Source organism: Camelus dromedarius, chromosome 9 (genome assembly GCF_036321535.1).
Source record: "Camelus dromedarius isolate mCamDro1 chromosome 9, mCamDro1.pat, whole genome shotgun sequence".
In the NCBI taxonomy this organism is placed as follows: Eukaryota; Metazoa; Chordata; class Mammalia; order Artiodactyla; family Camelidae; genus Camelus; species Camelus dromedarius.
In genome coordinates this window covers 42390430-42405625 of record NC_087444.1, presented here as the reverse complement: position 1 = coordinate 42405625, position 15196 = coordinate 42390430, and the positions used below count along the sequence as shown (strand labels likewise).

Sequence of the window (15196 nt, the reverse complement as noted above, 5' to 3'; positions counted from 1 at the left end):
CAGCTGTTATTAGTATGAAGAAGAGATATTTTGCATTTTTTATAAAATAAATCTACTCCAGTTAACATTGGAAAAAGTTGCGGAAAGAAAGGTGAAAGAAAAAAGAAGATGCAGACAAAATGTTAATTGGAAAAATTATGCATACAATTCTTTACAAGTCTACATTCTTTTTCCAGTTATTAGCAATAAGATATATTTGTAGATATATTATTAGGTATATGAGCAAATATGTCCATATAAAGATATTATTGCAGTATTATTTTAATAGTGAATAACTTTAATAAACCTAAAAAATCCAAATAAAGAAGAATGGTTGAATAAACCATGTTACACTCATTATTTTAATGGCTATACATTCAAGATATATTATCAAGAAATTATAAATCCAGTGTTGTATACGTTTTTCCATTCAATATAAATAAGCCGAAATATAAATTTAAAAGCTATACATACACAGAAAAATTTGAATGTCATCTTTTAGAGATAGCACTGATGTTTCAACCTTTTATCTAATAAGAGTACACTAAGTGGTTCTCCATTATAGTTCATATATATAGTTCATAAATATACACATATATATGAAATTGGCTCATATGATTCTGGAGGCTGCTAAGACCCAAGAATTGCAGTCAGCAAGCTGGGATCCAGGGAAACTGATGGTGTAGTTCCTGTCAAAGCTGGCAGGCTGGAGACCCAGAAACAAGCTGATGTTTCAGTTTAAGTTCAAAGGAAGAAAAAAAAACAAAAAACAAAAAACAATGTCCCAGTTCAAGGTAGTCAGGCAAGAGGACATTCCTTCTTATTCAGGGAAGGGTCAGCCTTTGGTTTTGTTCAGACCTTTCATTGCTTGGATGAGGCGACCCCTATCAGGAAGGGTGATCTGCTTTACTCAGTCTATTGATTTCAACGTTAGTTATCCAAAAGCACCCTCACAGAAACACATAGAATAACGTTTGGTCAGATATTTGGGCGTTCTGGGACCCAATCCAGTCCAGTTAACACATAAAATTAACCATTACAGACAGATTGCCCTTGACAAGGGGGTAGCCCCATATTAATAGACAAAGATTGACATAAAGTTACAGGCTGGTATGCTGAATCATGTATATAATACAGTGTGGATTTTGGCAATGCCTTTCCCAGAAACAAAGCAACGTGACATGTGTTCTAAAATTGTGTTCAGTCGGTTTTTCTTTTGTTTTGAGATTCTACTACTCCTTCCAGTGCTCTCATGCCTTCCAGTTAAGGTTTACAGGGACGTGGTAACTATTCACTTGTCTCAGTTATTACCAACCTTCTCTCTAGAGTATCCCTTTTAAGCTACCAGGGCAAACCATCTAAGGCTTGGAAATCGTCAAAAAGGATTACTGGGTGTCATTTGGGAGGAGTGCTAGATATTCTCTGGTGAACCGTCTAGGGATTGCCTGGTTCCATAGAGATGCTTTTAATTGTCTTTGATTGACGAGTCTATTTCACATCTGTGTAGAGATAGAAGAAAACTGGTAGAATGTTAGTGCTTTCTGTCCAGGGCCATGCAAATTATTCCTGTTCATAATAATGAAATAAATTTTGCTTGATAGAGGCTATAAATCTCTGTAAATTAAATTCATATTTGAACCAATTTCTGGTTCCCTTACTAATTAACACATTATATAAGAACTCTGACATATGTTCATTTTATAATATATAAAATATTTATATTTGCATTGTGCCTTGAACTTCTTTGTTAAATTCACTGCTCTTTTAATTACTTCCACAAAAATCTGTTTTATCCAGTGGATTACAAGCTCAGTGAAGGCAAGGACCACATTTGTCTTGTTTATTGCCTTATCCCGAGGGCTCACTATCAGGAATTTAGTACAGGCTCAGAAAATATCCTCATGGTTCCCTGAATTAGTAAATGCAAATGAATCAAAGATATTTCTGAGCAATCAAATGAGTCCCGGGGGAGAAAGTTTCAGAAGTATTAAGAAAGCATTGAATGGCCTCATTAAATCAGAACATGCAAACTGTTTACATGCAAAATTTATAATGAAAAAGCCACTATTTAAAGAGCTCTTTGAACATCAGTGCTGGGAAACCACAGTATTTGGGGGGAGGAGTCCTATAATGTTTAAAAGGTGTAGACACGCTACCACTACGACTGGGAGCAGAAGCATCTTAAATAACAATTCAGATCATTTTTTGTCTTGTTTTGTTTTTAATAATTCTTGTACCTAGGAATTAAGAAAAAACAGTTCTTACTCATTTTTCATATTTAAACATTTTTCACTTTTAAAGATGACTTGTCTTATCTTTTTTTTTTTAATTAAAATTTTCTGGTTTCTATAGACTATTTTGCGAAGAATACCAAGCCCAGGAAATACTGGAGCACTTTTCACATCTAGTCAGACCTAGATCTCTTGCAAACTGCTGCAATTGTTTTAGTACTACATATGTAATTTTATAAACGTTCCTGGAAACTGAAAATCTATCTTTCCTGATAGATTCAGTACTCTTATTAATATTAATATCTAAATTCCTGACACATAAGCTACCATGAAAACATAAACACTGAAAAAAAGAAAAGCTACCATTTCTTTGCTTTGTAACATTGGTAATAAAATTTATTACTGTGTCTATCTGTGGTATTTGTATGTTAGAAACACAGAGACAAGATAACAAGACTTACTATGGAAGTAGTATATCTCTTCCACAGAAGACAGCAAAAAGGAGGCAGGAAAAACAACAACAACAACAAAAAAAGACCTTTGAAAATCAATTTGTAATTCTGATCAGGCATTCGAACACCAACATTCAGAGACCATTAAACTTACATTAAGGTGTTCAAATATCCAGAGATCTTTCTGGTATTATGTCCTCTTTACTAAAAATTCTGGCTCTAAAACCACAAGCATGATACTTACTGTAAAAGTGTTTTGCCTTGCATCAGTATATTCAGTAACTGAGAATCTCAGCTGCTTTTTTTAGCATAACTCCTGAGTACTTCCTTTTAATTTTTCCCTTCCAGTCCCAAAACATTTTTGATGAGTTAATTATCATTTCCAAGTGACAAATCTCACCCTCCAATAAATGATATTGGATAAATTAAATCTCTGTGATTACCATCTAGATTTGTCTAATTAGTAATTAATACGTCTAAAGTTTTAATAAGATGGAAATGGTCAAAGAAAATGGAGATGGCCTCATCCACTGTCATAGTTTCTCTTTTCTGTTTATAAATTCACAACCTGCAGAGGCCTAGAAAAGAAACAGCTTGCTGAAGCCTACTTTATAAAATGGAAAATTATAAGGTACTCTTGGCATCAGAACAGGATGTACTTACTGGTGGATAAAGATCTGAGTTTGAATTCTGAACCCACCACTGAAGTGAATCATACAATGAGAAACTTCTCTGAGTTTCATTTTCCTTACCTATAGGAATAGGATTGAATGGAGAAACACACATAAAGTGTGTTGCAGAGTCCCTGACCCCATAGCCTGCACTAAATGTGGCAGAATCAATGTTAATACTCTTGATTATTGAAAGGAATTGCTATGGCTGTCTCCTTGACTGAAATAGTTGTTTCAGCCAAAACTCTTACACACATTTCTTTAGAAGCTTTTCACTAAGTAGGTATGTCCCAGAAGATAACCAGAGGGAGAAACAAGGGAAATCAAAACATAAAACGAAAACTTAACAAAGAGAATAACAAATTAGGGCAACACTAAGGCAATGAGGGAAGGAAAAAAAATACCAAGTAATATCTTGTGTCTGGTTGAATTGGTGCAGTATCCATCTGTTATTTGATTTTTCACTACTTATATGACAATAAAATGGGAAGTTGAGAAAAGTGGGTAGTTTCCATAACAGCAGACCTGATAGCCTAGAAAATTGAGACCATTTTACTATTTATAGGCTGTGTGTCTTCAGGCAAGACACTTGATCACTCTGGGTTACTTTGTTCATTTGGGGGTCTTAGAGGAAATGCATAGTTAACTTCCTTTCCATTTAAATATTTCTATAGTCTATGATTCTTTTAATTCTGTGCCCCCATTTTAATCTACTTACCTCAATTTTATCTGAGCCATTTCTCAAATAATCCAAATGTTTACTCTTTAAATCATTCTTTTCTTCCCAATTCTGTGACATTTGTCCCATATCCCCTTTTACCTTGTTCTTAAAGGAAACACATTTGGTTGGTTTGTGAGGAAGAGAAAAGTGCGTACTTAGAGAATATTTTCAAAGTAAAATAGTGGTTAGTCATGAAATTCTTCTGTATCAACCTTATCGACTTAGACAGACTATGTTGTAACTGACCATACTCCATAATCACATAGAAGGTGAAGATCATGACTAAATCTGAAGGTCTGTGGAATAATTCACTGTGTGGTATCTTAACCATCTCTCCCTACCCACTCCCCCACTGTTCTTTAGAAAATCGAATTAGAGTCTTGTGTCTGTGAATCTCAGAGTTCTTATATGAAAAGAAAAATAGCAATCAACTTACATTTTGTGGATTTATTAATTTTTTTTTAGGTAGGTTAATTAGTGAAAATCACACAAGGTAGATAGAGCTATCTAAACCTATCCTTTTCAAACTATGATGTGCAGACAGATTACCTAAAGGGCTGTTAGAATCATGCAGATTCTGATTCAGTAGGTTTTGGGTAGAGACAGGGATCCTGAATTTCTAACAAGCTCCCAGGCCATGTTTGATGCATCTGGCCTGAGGACCAGGTTTAGAGGGATGAAGACCTAGACTGAGCAGTCCTAGTCCCACCCCAAATCCCCACAAATGCACATTAAGATGAAGTGAACAGCTGCTCCATGGTTTTGCTCGAGATGTGTCTGTAGGATACTTTGTCTTTCAGTCTCCTTCTCTGAAAGAGAACAGAATTTTATGTTTTGGCAAACACTTAAAATAGCCAGTGGGAAAAAAAAAAACCAAAATATTTTCAGTCTATTAATAGGAATTTACTAAATTCTGTTGATTCCAAGGATGTATTCCACTCAAGGGTAGATGACTTCCGAGAGTCTGTCCTGGAACTGCTCAGTGGGTAAAATGAAAACAAGGCAAGGGTGAATTCAAAAACCTTGGAAGTGACTTGAAAGGCTAGTTGTATAGTTGTCTTTGGTTAAGCTAGTCAATATCTACGTAAGAACTGAGGCTCAAGAGATGCCATCAATAATCAAGTCTGTCAAATATGTGAGCAAACTCTTAATTTTATTAAAATTTAAAATAACTTTGTTGCCTCCTTCTATCCTGTTAAGAAGAAAGGGAGAAAATTGGAGATAAGATTGTAGAGAGTAATTAATTATTCACGTTTGGTGTCTGACAGTCCAGGGCTAGAATCCTAGCTTCATACCTTACCAGTCATGTTGTTATCCAAATAACTGGGTTCACTTCTTGGTGGGTGTCAAGCCGAAAGACACAACCAAGCGCTGAAGAATGGGGGAAGGAAGGATTTATTCCTTGGAGCAAGTAAGGAGAACACCTGAGATCTTTCCCAAGGTTATGTCTCCCCAAACAGGAAAATTGGGGAAGTTTTAAGCTAAGGGTCCATGCATACTCATGAAGGGGGCTTGAGCAGAGGAGAATTCAGCATAGAATTGGAGCAAAGGTCAACAGAATCAAAGCTTTAGTTGACTGAAGTCAGAAAAGGTCATCATCATTGTTCCATCTGCCTCCTGAGTGGGAGCCTTTGTTCATGCAGAACTCAGAGATATGCATCAGATTGTTATGTATGTCCCTTCAGGAGGAACAATTGTTGAACCATTGTTTCTTGACTGCTTTTCCTTTGTTCCTGCATTCCCTCCCTTTCTTTAAGATCATTAATTACTGAGACCTATTGATATGCAAGCATTGTGGCCAGACTTAGACCACAGAATGGCTTAGGCCAAAAATTACTTCTCTTATGTCAAGAAAGCCATGGCTGGTTCTCTTTTTCTGGGAACTCCCTACCCTATCTGCTTACAGTGTTCCGTGGCATCTAAAATTCACTTTCCCCCATTATAGCGTGAGGAGTGGTCATAATTAATAGCACTGATATCATAGGGCCAATGTGAGGATTAAATGAGATTATGCATATAAAATGTTTTGAACTACATTTTGTTATATAGCAAATGATAAAAAAGTAAAATCTTATACTGCAAAATGTACACGTACATAAACCCAAACAGAAAACCAAAAGTTTAATGAAAAAGTAAACTTACTAAAAGTTAGTTTTAAATGTACCCTTTTTTAAAATTAGTTTCCAAGAATAGGCATAACAATATTTCAAGTGTTCTTGAGGCTGCCACTATTACATGCTACTAATTTTCCCTTTTCCTTGAGATCTGAAAGCTGGATTCTTGCTGTTTAGTATGCTGGCCACGGGGATGCACTGTGCTTCTTTCAAAATCTCTTTGAAAACGTCATCAATTTGGCTGATGGGACATTTGGGCCAGAACTTACACTGAGAAAAAACAGCCCAGAGAGACAGTGAATTTATAGTTGAAAACACCTAGGGCTTAAAGACAAAGAGACCTGAATGAAGATCCTGGTTCTAGAAAGTCTCAAAACCTCAACAAGCCTCATCTGTAAAATGGAGGTCACAAGCCTCACTTCAAAGTAAGTTATGAGGATGAAAGAAGTAGTGGATAGGAAAACACAAAAAAGAATTGCCCTATGAAGGTGTCCTGGTAGAAAATTATTTTGGAAAGCTCTTCATTTTGCAGAGTCCTGTATTGTAAGCTCTTCATGGTCCTCATTCCTCAGAGGAATGTTGAATTCTGTGACCTAGAATTCTCAGAAGATTTTTGTAGTAAATAATGGGGTTTTCTGTTCACTTCCATGTAATCAAAATATCAACCATGTTCACAACCATTTGAATGAACTGATAGGTGATAGTGTGGTCTGTTCAGAACTGGCATTCACAACGTTAGCCCAAAGGGAGGAAAAGAGGCGCATCCTGTACTCTTACTGCTGGGCTGGCATTGACAGCAGCTTATGGTGTTGGTAGCCTCTAACCTGTTCCAAAGTCTGTCCCAAGATCTGTGCTTTTCAATACTGGCTTCTCAGCCTGGTAGATTGAACTGGATCAGGGTATAAGACTTTTCAACATAAAAAGATAGAACCTGAGATTTCAGAAATTGTCAAGATTATGTCCTTAGAACATTTCTTAAGACCTGAAAAGAAATACATTTACAGGAGCACAGGACCAGTCAATATTCAGAGGTTCAACAAAAAGACAGGGTGATCAAGATATATGATGTGGCACATTTTTCTCCTCAAATCCAGGAAACAGTTTTGACATTTTCCTTTTTGCCGTAATATAATGCACTTTCAATTCTGTAGTGGAATCCTTTCAGGGTGAAGTCATTTATCCTAAGGCTAAATGCAAGAGCTGTCTTTCTTCATTCCAATCTTCAGACTGGAACTTTTGGTGGACTCTAAACTGTGTAATTTTAATTCAGATGTGTTTCTAACATTCTTATGGTATATTGTCTCTCCAATTATGCCTATAGGTTACCAATATAAATTCCATACATTTCTATCCTAAACCAAGGACAATCTAATGGTATAGATGATAGCTTTTTGCTATATTTAAAAAATATATATTATGAAGTTTAAGATCACATGGCTTTGAATTGAAAAAAATGATTTTGTACCTATTAGCAATAAAAATAACAACAGCTATCATTTTTAAGTGACTATGTGTGAGGCACTCTGCCAAATACTTCATTCATAATTTCGTTTAATTTTCACTAGACTCCTGCCAGGTGGATGCTTTTTTCCTCATCTTATAGGTTAGGAAACTGAGAAACCTCAAAATCACAATCCAAACACAGGAATGTCTGGTGCAAATGCATATGGTTATTTCTGAACATTTCCAGAGTCTAGTAAATTAGAAAAATTAGAAGTGTAATTCAGAGTAGAAACACTTAAAATGAGAGGAATTTCACTTCTGGGAAGTGGAATAGATGTACTTTTCCCTATTTTATTTCCTACATACAACTGAAAACCCTGAATTTTATATATAAAAGAAACATAAGAAGACTCCAAAAGTTAGACAAAAGAAAGAAGGTTGACAAGGAATTTTGAGACCCAATAATGACATGGTTTGGAATCCCTCAGGTTTTCTTTTTGTCTTGTATTTCCCAGACTTGGAGCTGAAAATCCCAGCAATCTGGAAATACCAGTGGGCACTGGGGAAAAAAAAAGAGTTCAGACAAAAGCCCATTATCTCTAGCTCAAAAACAAAAAAGGAATAGTTGAATAAGACAAAAAAAAAAAAAAGTTAGACTATAATACTTTTATTTCAGCCAAATGTCTTTGGAAAAGTTATGGTCCCACTTCTATCCCCACTAGTTAAGGCCAAGTGGGGAGCCTGGTATCTCTTACCTGGCTGGAGGAAAGCACCTTAATCCCACTGATGGGGTCTTGTTAGAGAAGACTGAGTTGGGAGCCGCAGCTTTTATCTGCAATAAATGAAACCATCCTTTCCTCCTTCATAATGAGACCACATTGGAAGCCTGGACTTACACCCAATTCATCAGTACTGGGGTGCTCTTCCCTCTCTTCTCCATACTAGGATGGGGTCACAGGAGACCTGTGAGATAGGAATTCCACCACTGCTCAGTAATAACAAGGCCACTCTCCCAACCTTGATGTGAATGAACGTGACACAGGGGGAAGTGACAAAGGCATGAGTACACCACCCAGGCAAGGGGTTATCAACCGAGGACTAGTGAGAACCTGGAAAGCCCAGTCCTGTCCAGCAGTAAAGAAGAGCTCCTTCACTGGGTATCACTGGGGACCAAGTAGGGAACCAGGATGTCTGCACCTACCTGGCTGTAATAAGGCATAACTACTCCTTTTCATTTCATGGTAATGTCAGAAGAAGCCAGCTAAAGAAATATTTAATTAAGATCCACAGCTTTATAACATAACACCCACAATTTCCAGGTTTCAATTAAAAAAATCACTTGTATGACCAATAACCAGAAAGATCCCAAACTGAATGAAAAGAGGCAATCAATAGATACCAATGCTGAGATGACAGAATGTTAAAATTATCTGACAAATAATTTAAAACTGTCAATAATAAGAATGCTTCAATGAGTAGTAATGAACACACCTGAAACAAATTAAAAGATAGAGCAAGAGCTAGACATTCTCAGCAAAGGAACAGAACATATAAAGAAGAACCACATGAAGTTTTATAATGGAAATAAAATACTCAATGAATCAATTTAACAGCCAAATGGAGACCAAAGAAAGAATTAGTAAACTTGACAATAGAACAGAAGAAATTATACAATCTGAACAGCAGAAAGAAACAACACTAAAAAATAAAAATAAGAAGAGCCTCAGTGTATTCCCTGTGAGAATATAACAAAAGATCTCATATCCATGGCATTGAGTCCTAGCAAAAGAAGAGAGATGAGGCTGAAAAAGTACTTGAAAAAATAATGGCAGAAAAAATCTCCAAATTTGTCAAAAGACAAATTTGTAGATTCAAGAATCTCAGAGAAATCCAAAAAGGATAATTCCATAGGAACCTATCCAAAGACACATTATGAAAAATAGACACGCCTGAAAAATAAAGACAAACAAGCAAATCATGAAAACAGACAGAAAAAACACCTTGTCTATGGGGAGAAATAATTCAAATTACAGTGATTTTCTCATGAAAGACTAAAAACATTGTGTCATTTGCCAAAAGGAAGTGACACATTTTTCAAGTACTGTAAGAATTATCAACCTAGAATCCTATTATCAGGCAATATATCCTTCAGAAATGAAAGAGAAATAAAGGCATTCTCAGATGAAGGAAAACTGAGAGAATCTGTCACCAGTAGGTTTACTAAAACAATGGCTAAAGAATTTCTGTAAATGGGAAAAGAAGGAGTCTTGGAACATCAGAAAGGAAGAGACAACAATGGAAAGATTAAAAAAAAATCAATAAATATAATGCATTTTCCTTCTGCACTTGAGTTTCCTATACTATGTTTGTCATTTGGAGTAAAAATTTAAAGCGAACTGTCTGATGTGCTTCTAATGTATATAGAGAAAAAATTTTAAACAATTATTGTCACCAGAGGGGAATGGTAATGGGATGAAAACAGTGCTGTGAGGCATATTATATAGTATTTGATACATGCATAATAAAAGAGAAAATTATTAAATGAATCATTTAAGTTCCCACCTCAAGAACTTAGAAAATAAAGAACAAAATAACACCAATTCTACACAATGTCATATTGAAAATAAGAAAGAAGGAAACACTTTCTAACTTATTTTATAAAGTTAGTATTACATGGATACAAAAACCAATGAAGTATGGTACAAAAAGAAAAATGAGTGTCCCTCATGAATGCAGGTACAAAAATCTTTTTTAAAATATTAGCAAATAAAATTTAACAATATAAAAAAACTATGCACCATTGTCAGTGATAAAAGACTGGTTTGATATTTGAAAAATCACATGATGTAATCCACCATATTACAGGCTAAAGAAGAAACCTTGCCTGCTGAAATCAATTAATGTAGGAAAAATATTTTTAAAAACTCAACTAATATCCATTAATGATATGAACTATTAAAAATAGGACTAGATGATATCATCTTCATATTGATGAAAAGCATCCACAAAATCCTACAGCTAACAATACACTTAAAGGTGAAGACTTGTTTCTGAGTAGGTCTTTCTATCTAAGAGCAGAAACAGTTAAGACAAAATCAGTTAAGTAAATCTTTCTCTCTAAGTTAAAAATAAGTGCTCTCTCATCACTTATGTTCAACATAGTGCTGGAAGTTCTAGCCAATGCAATAAGGCAAAAACAAGAAAAAGTTTTTGTCAGAAAGAAAAATGTAAAACTAGTTTTTATTTGTAGATGACACTCTTGAGTACAAACAAAATCTCAAGGAGTCTGCTAAAATCCTCCTAAAACTGCTAAATGAGTTCATCAAGTTCACAGAATAGAAGATAAAAATATAAAACGCAATTGTATGTCCACATGCAAACCATGAAACAGAAATATCAAAACTGAAAATACAGTGTAATTTACAATTGCTCAAAGAAAATGAAATCAGTAGCTTTAAATCTAACATAACATGTAATGAATTTGTATGCTGAAAATTAAAAACAAATACTGATGAAAGAAGATAAAGAAGATCAAAATAAATAATATACTCATGGATTGAAAGACTCAACAGAATAAAGACGTTAATTCTCTCCAAACTGATTTACTTGTTCAAAGCAATTATTATCAAAATCTCTGGAAGATTATTTTTGCAGATATAAGCAAGTTTATTCTAAAATTTTGAATGAAAAGGCAAAGTGCATATAGCAGTTAATACAATTTTATAAAAGAAGAATAAAGTGGGAAGGATCAGTTCACTCAATTTTATGACTTATTACAGTTACATTAATCAAGACTGTGTGGCGTTGTAGAGGGATAGACAGATCTAGAAAACAAAATCAAAAACTCAAGAATAGATTTACACATATATGCTCAACTCAATTTTTACAATGTAAAAATGATAAAACTTTAAAAAAGAGAGAAAACCTTTGGGATATTGAATGAGGCAAAGAGTTCTTAGACTAGACCCCAAAAGCACAATCCATAAAAGGAAAAAGTGATGAATGGACTTCATAAAACTTTTGCTCTTCAGAAGAACCTTTCAAATAGATGAAAAGAGAAGCACAAGATATGAAAAAATAAAATCATTTGCAAACCACATCTCCAACAAAAGACTGGATTCTAGAAAATACAAAGAACTCTCAAAACTCAGTATGAAGACAAACAATCCAATTAGAAAACGGGCAGAAGTTGAGATGAGACCTTTCACTAAAGAGGATATATGAATCAGTGTCAAATAAGCACATGGAAAATGTTCAAATTAATTAGCCATTATGGAAATGAATGTTAACACTGCAATGTGCTATCTCCACACACCTATCAAAATGCCTGAGAGAGAAAATACTGTTAACAAATGCTGGTAAGGCTGCAGAGAAGCTGGATCGTTAATACACTGCTGGTGAGAATGCAAAATGTTATATCTATTCTGGAAAACAGTTTTATATTTTCTTAGAAAACCAAGCATACAACCCACCGATTGCGTTCTTGGACATTCATCCCAGAGTGATGAGAAGTTATGTTCACAGGAAACTAGTACACAGATGTATAGTAGCTTTATTCATAATACTCCCAAACTGGCAACAAACTGGATATTCTTTAATGAATGAATAAACTGTGGTGCATTCCTGCCATGAAATACTACTCAGCAGTAAAATGGAATAAGCTAGTGATACATGCATTAATCTAGAGGAATCTCCAGAGAATTATTCTGACTTTAAAAAAAAAAAGCCAATCCCATAGGTTACGTACTGTATGATTTGGTTTATATTACATTCTTGACATGACAAAATTATAGAAATGGAGAACAAATTTTGGTTGCCAGTGATAAGGAAGGGATGGGATGGGTGTGGGAGGAATGTGTTTGTGTCTATAAAAGAACAACACAAGGGGTCCTTGTGATGGAAATGTTCTGTATCTTGAATATAAATGTCAATATCCTGGTTGTGATATTATTCTACAGGTTTGCAAGATATAGGTAAACCTCATTATTTTTGTTGTTGTTTTTGCTTTATTGTGCTTCACAGACATGGCATTTATTACAAATTGGATGTTGTGGCAACCCTGCGTCATCAAGTCTATGTGTGCCATTTTTTTTTTTTGACAGCATTTGCTCACTTTGTGTTTCTGTGTCCCATTTTGGTAATTCTCCCAATATTTCAAACTTTTTCATTGTATATTACATTTGTTACGGTGCTTGCTCTGTGATTAGTGATCATTGATGTTACTCTTGTAATTGTTTTGGCATTTTTTTTATCAATAAAATATTTTTTTAAATTAAGGTTTGTACATTATTTCTTTAGACATAATGCGATTGCATACTTTCCAGACTACAGTGTAGTTTAAACAGAATTTTTAAATGCACTGGGAAGGTAAAAAATCCATGTGACTCACTTTATTGCAATATTTTCTTTTTGCAGTGGTCTGGAACTTAACCTACAGTATCTCCAAGATATGCTTGTGTGAACTGCATAAATGATACTCAGTGGTAGTATTTTGTAGAACTATATGCGAAGCTACAGGTATCTCAAAATAGGATTAAAAACTAACAAAAACATGAGGAACCTTGAAGAGAATGTGACTTTAGTGAATCATTACTCATCAATATTGGTTTGTTAGTTGTGATATGGGCACAATAATATGAGATGGTAACAGTCGGGGAGACTATGTGTCAGGTGGGTGGGACCCCACTCTAATGTTCTGACAACTTTTCTAAAACTCTTTTAATGTAAAAACTTTATTAACTGCTGACATAAGCGGAGAAACTATTCAAATATACACATTTATTTGTGCCACTTTAAAGACTGTTCTTTAGAGAATGTTATTTCCATCAGTTTATTCTAGTAAAATTTTTAAAAATCTGAAATAGATCATTTTTGTCTGTACATTAGAAATTATATATGAGTATTACACATATGGATAGAGGAATGAGATACATCTTTATTACTGAAACTTTTTAAAGTCTGTGGTTTTGGTAATGAAAAACTCACTTGTGTGTCATCTGATATTTTCATTTTACAAGGAAATATATATGAACATATATGTACGTATGGCTATGCTTTTAAAAGATTGCATGCAGTGTTCATGATAAGGCCCCTTGGACCTTCCAAAACTGAGCTATAATTATGAAACTTTATTTTCAGATTACTAAATCTGAACTCTTCGTTTTCCCCATCATCTTTAGCACATGTCTTCTAAATTGTAGGAGCTTATGTGAGTTAAAGAGAATGAGATCATTTTGTTTCCACAGAGTACCTCTCTTCCTCCCATGGTCTCACCACCTCATAGTTGAGACTGTAAAACTTGGCAATTTTAACTCACAGCTTTGAATGATTTAGAATTCTGTTTTGCGTTTCAGTTTTGTCTGAACCCATATGGCAAAGTCAAAACTCCAAACAAATCTGATAAATTCCATCTTGTGCTAGCCAGTCCCTGTGGCTTGGTAAAGCACTGCAAGCTTCTCACTACTTAATTCTTTCTTATTCCATGACCATCTGTATCTCCATCTTCAGACTTGGACGGGTCTCACAATTGTCTCTGAAACACAGTATAAAAGAGCTCCAGAATGTTCATTTGTTACAAACGAGTCTCTTAGACACCAAGACAGTAAATAAACCAACCTGAAAACACAGTGTGTAGTACTGGAGTAACATAGGACCTCAACGCAGGTATGCTCACCTGTACAAGGTCACTCTCGAAGCCAGAGAGCCCACATTTAGAATTCATACATGGTCACTTATGAGCTAGCAAAAATATTTACCAAGTAATTAATATTTATGTAATACTAAGGACTTAACATACATTATCATACTTAATTCCCCAAACAGTCCTTTCAGCTGAACACTAACCCCATTTTATCTTTCAGCTTAGTTTCTTCATCTATGGAAGTGCCGGCCAGCCAAGGCCTAGTTGTTACTTTCCGTAGTGGAAGCATAACTTGCATGTATAGAGATACTGACTGAAATACATAGATAGGCTTCAAAGAAGATTTTCCATCTGAGCTGTGTCTTAAAGAATGAGTGGGATTTGAACATTGGCAGACCATGATTAGAAGGCTATTTTGGGATAAAGACCAATCTGTACCAAAAAATCCAGAGGAATTTGTAACTGAATCATTTATTCAGACAGCAGCACGGCAAAATGTATGACCGTAGCGCGATGTAAGAGGGTGTCTGATGACTAGCAAAGTTGCCTTGGCGTATTATGGGTGGCCTTAAATGACAGACAGAACTGTCTGGACTTAATTCTCTAGGTGACGAGGAACTGGAGTGGGGAATGCTGTGACCCTCAGGCAGCAGCGTGAGTGATTCACTGAAGAAGAGCCAGAGACGGACATGAGGTAGAGGTAGGTCTTCTCAGACTAATTGGTTGAGGGTGAACACGAGCCTTGAGCTCATTAATATGCTTTGCTCTCTATTAGACTTTATGTCCTGTGGCTCATTAATTCCCTGTTGATCTAGCCTCAGGCTGTGTTTCCTTCTCGCTGAGTTCATGGGGTGAAGCTTTTCCTCTCTCTCTTAAAACTGTATCAACATGCAGCCTCGCTGGGCCGTGACGTATTTGCCGATTCCTTTGTGAGCACCTCTGACC

General features: G+C 35.3%; 1 long non-coding RNA gene across 1 annotated transcript in view; it reads left to right on the top strand.

Annotated features, from left to right (window-relative positions):
- Window positions 1–14946, top strand: part of LOC135322169 (uncharacterized) — a 407093-nt gene extending 392147 nt beyond the window's left edge. The window contains exon 4 of the long non-coding RNA XR_010382536.1: window positions 14859–14946. This is a non-coding gene — a long non-coding RNA (uncharacterized LOC135322169). The remainder of the gene's footprint in view (window positions 1–14858) is intronic.
- Window positions 14947–15196: the final 250 nt, after the last annotated feature.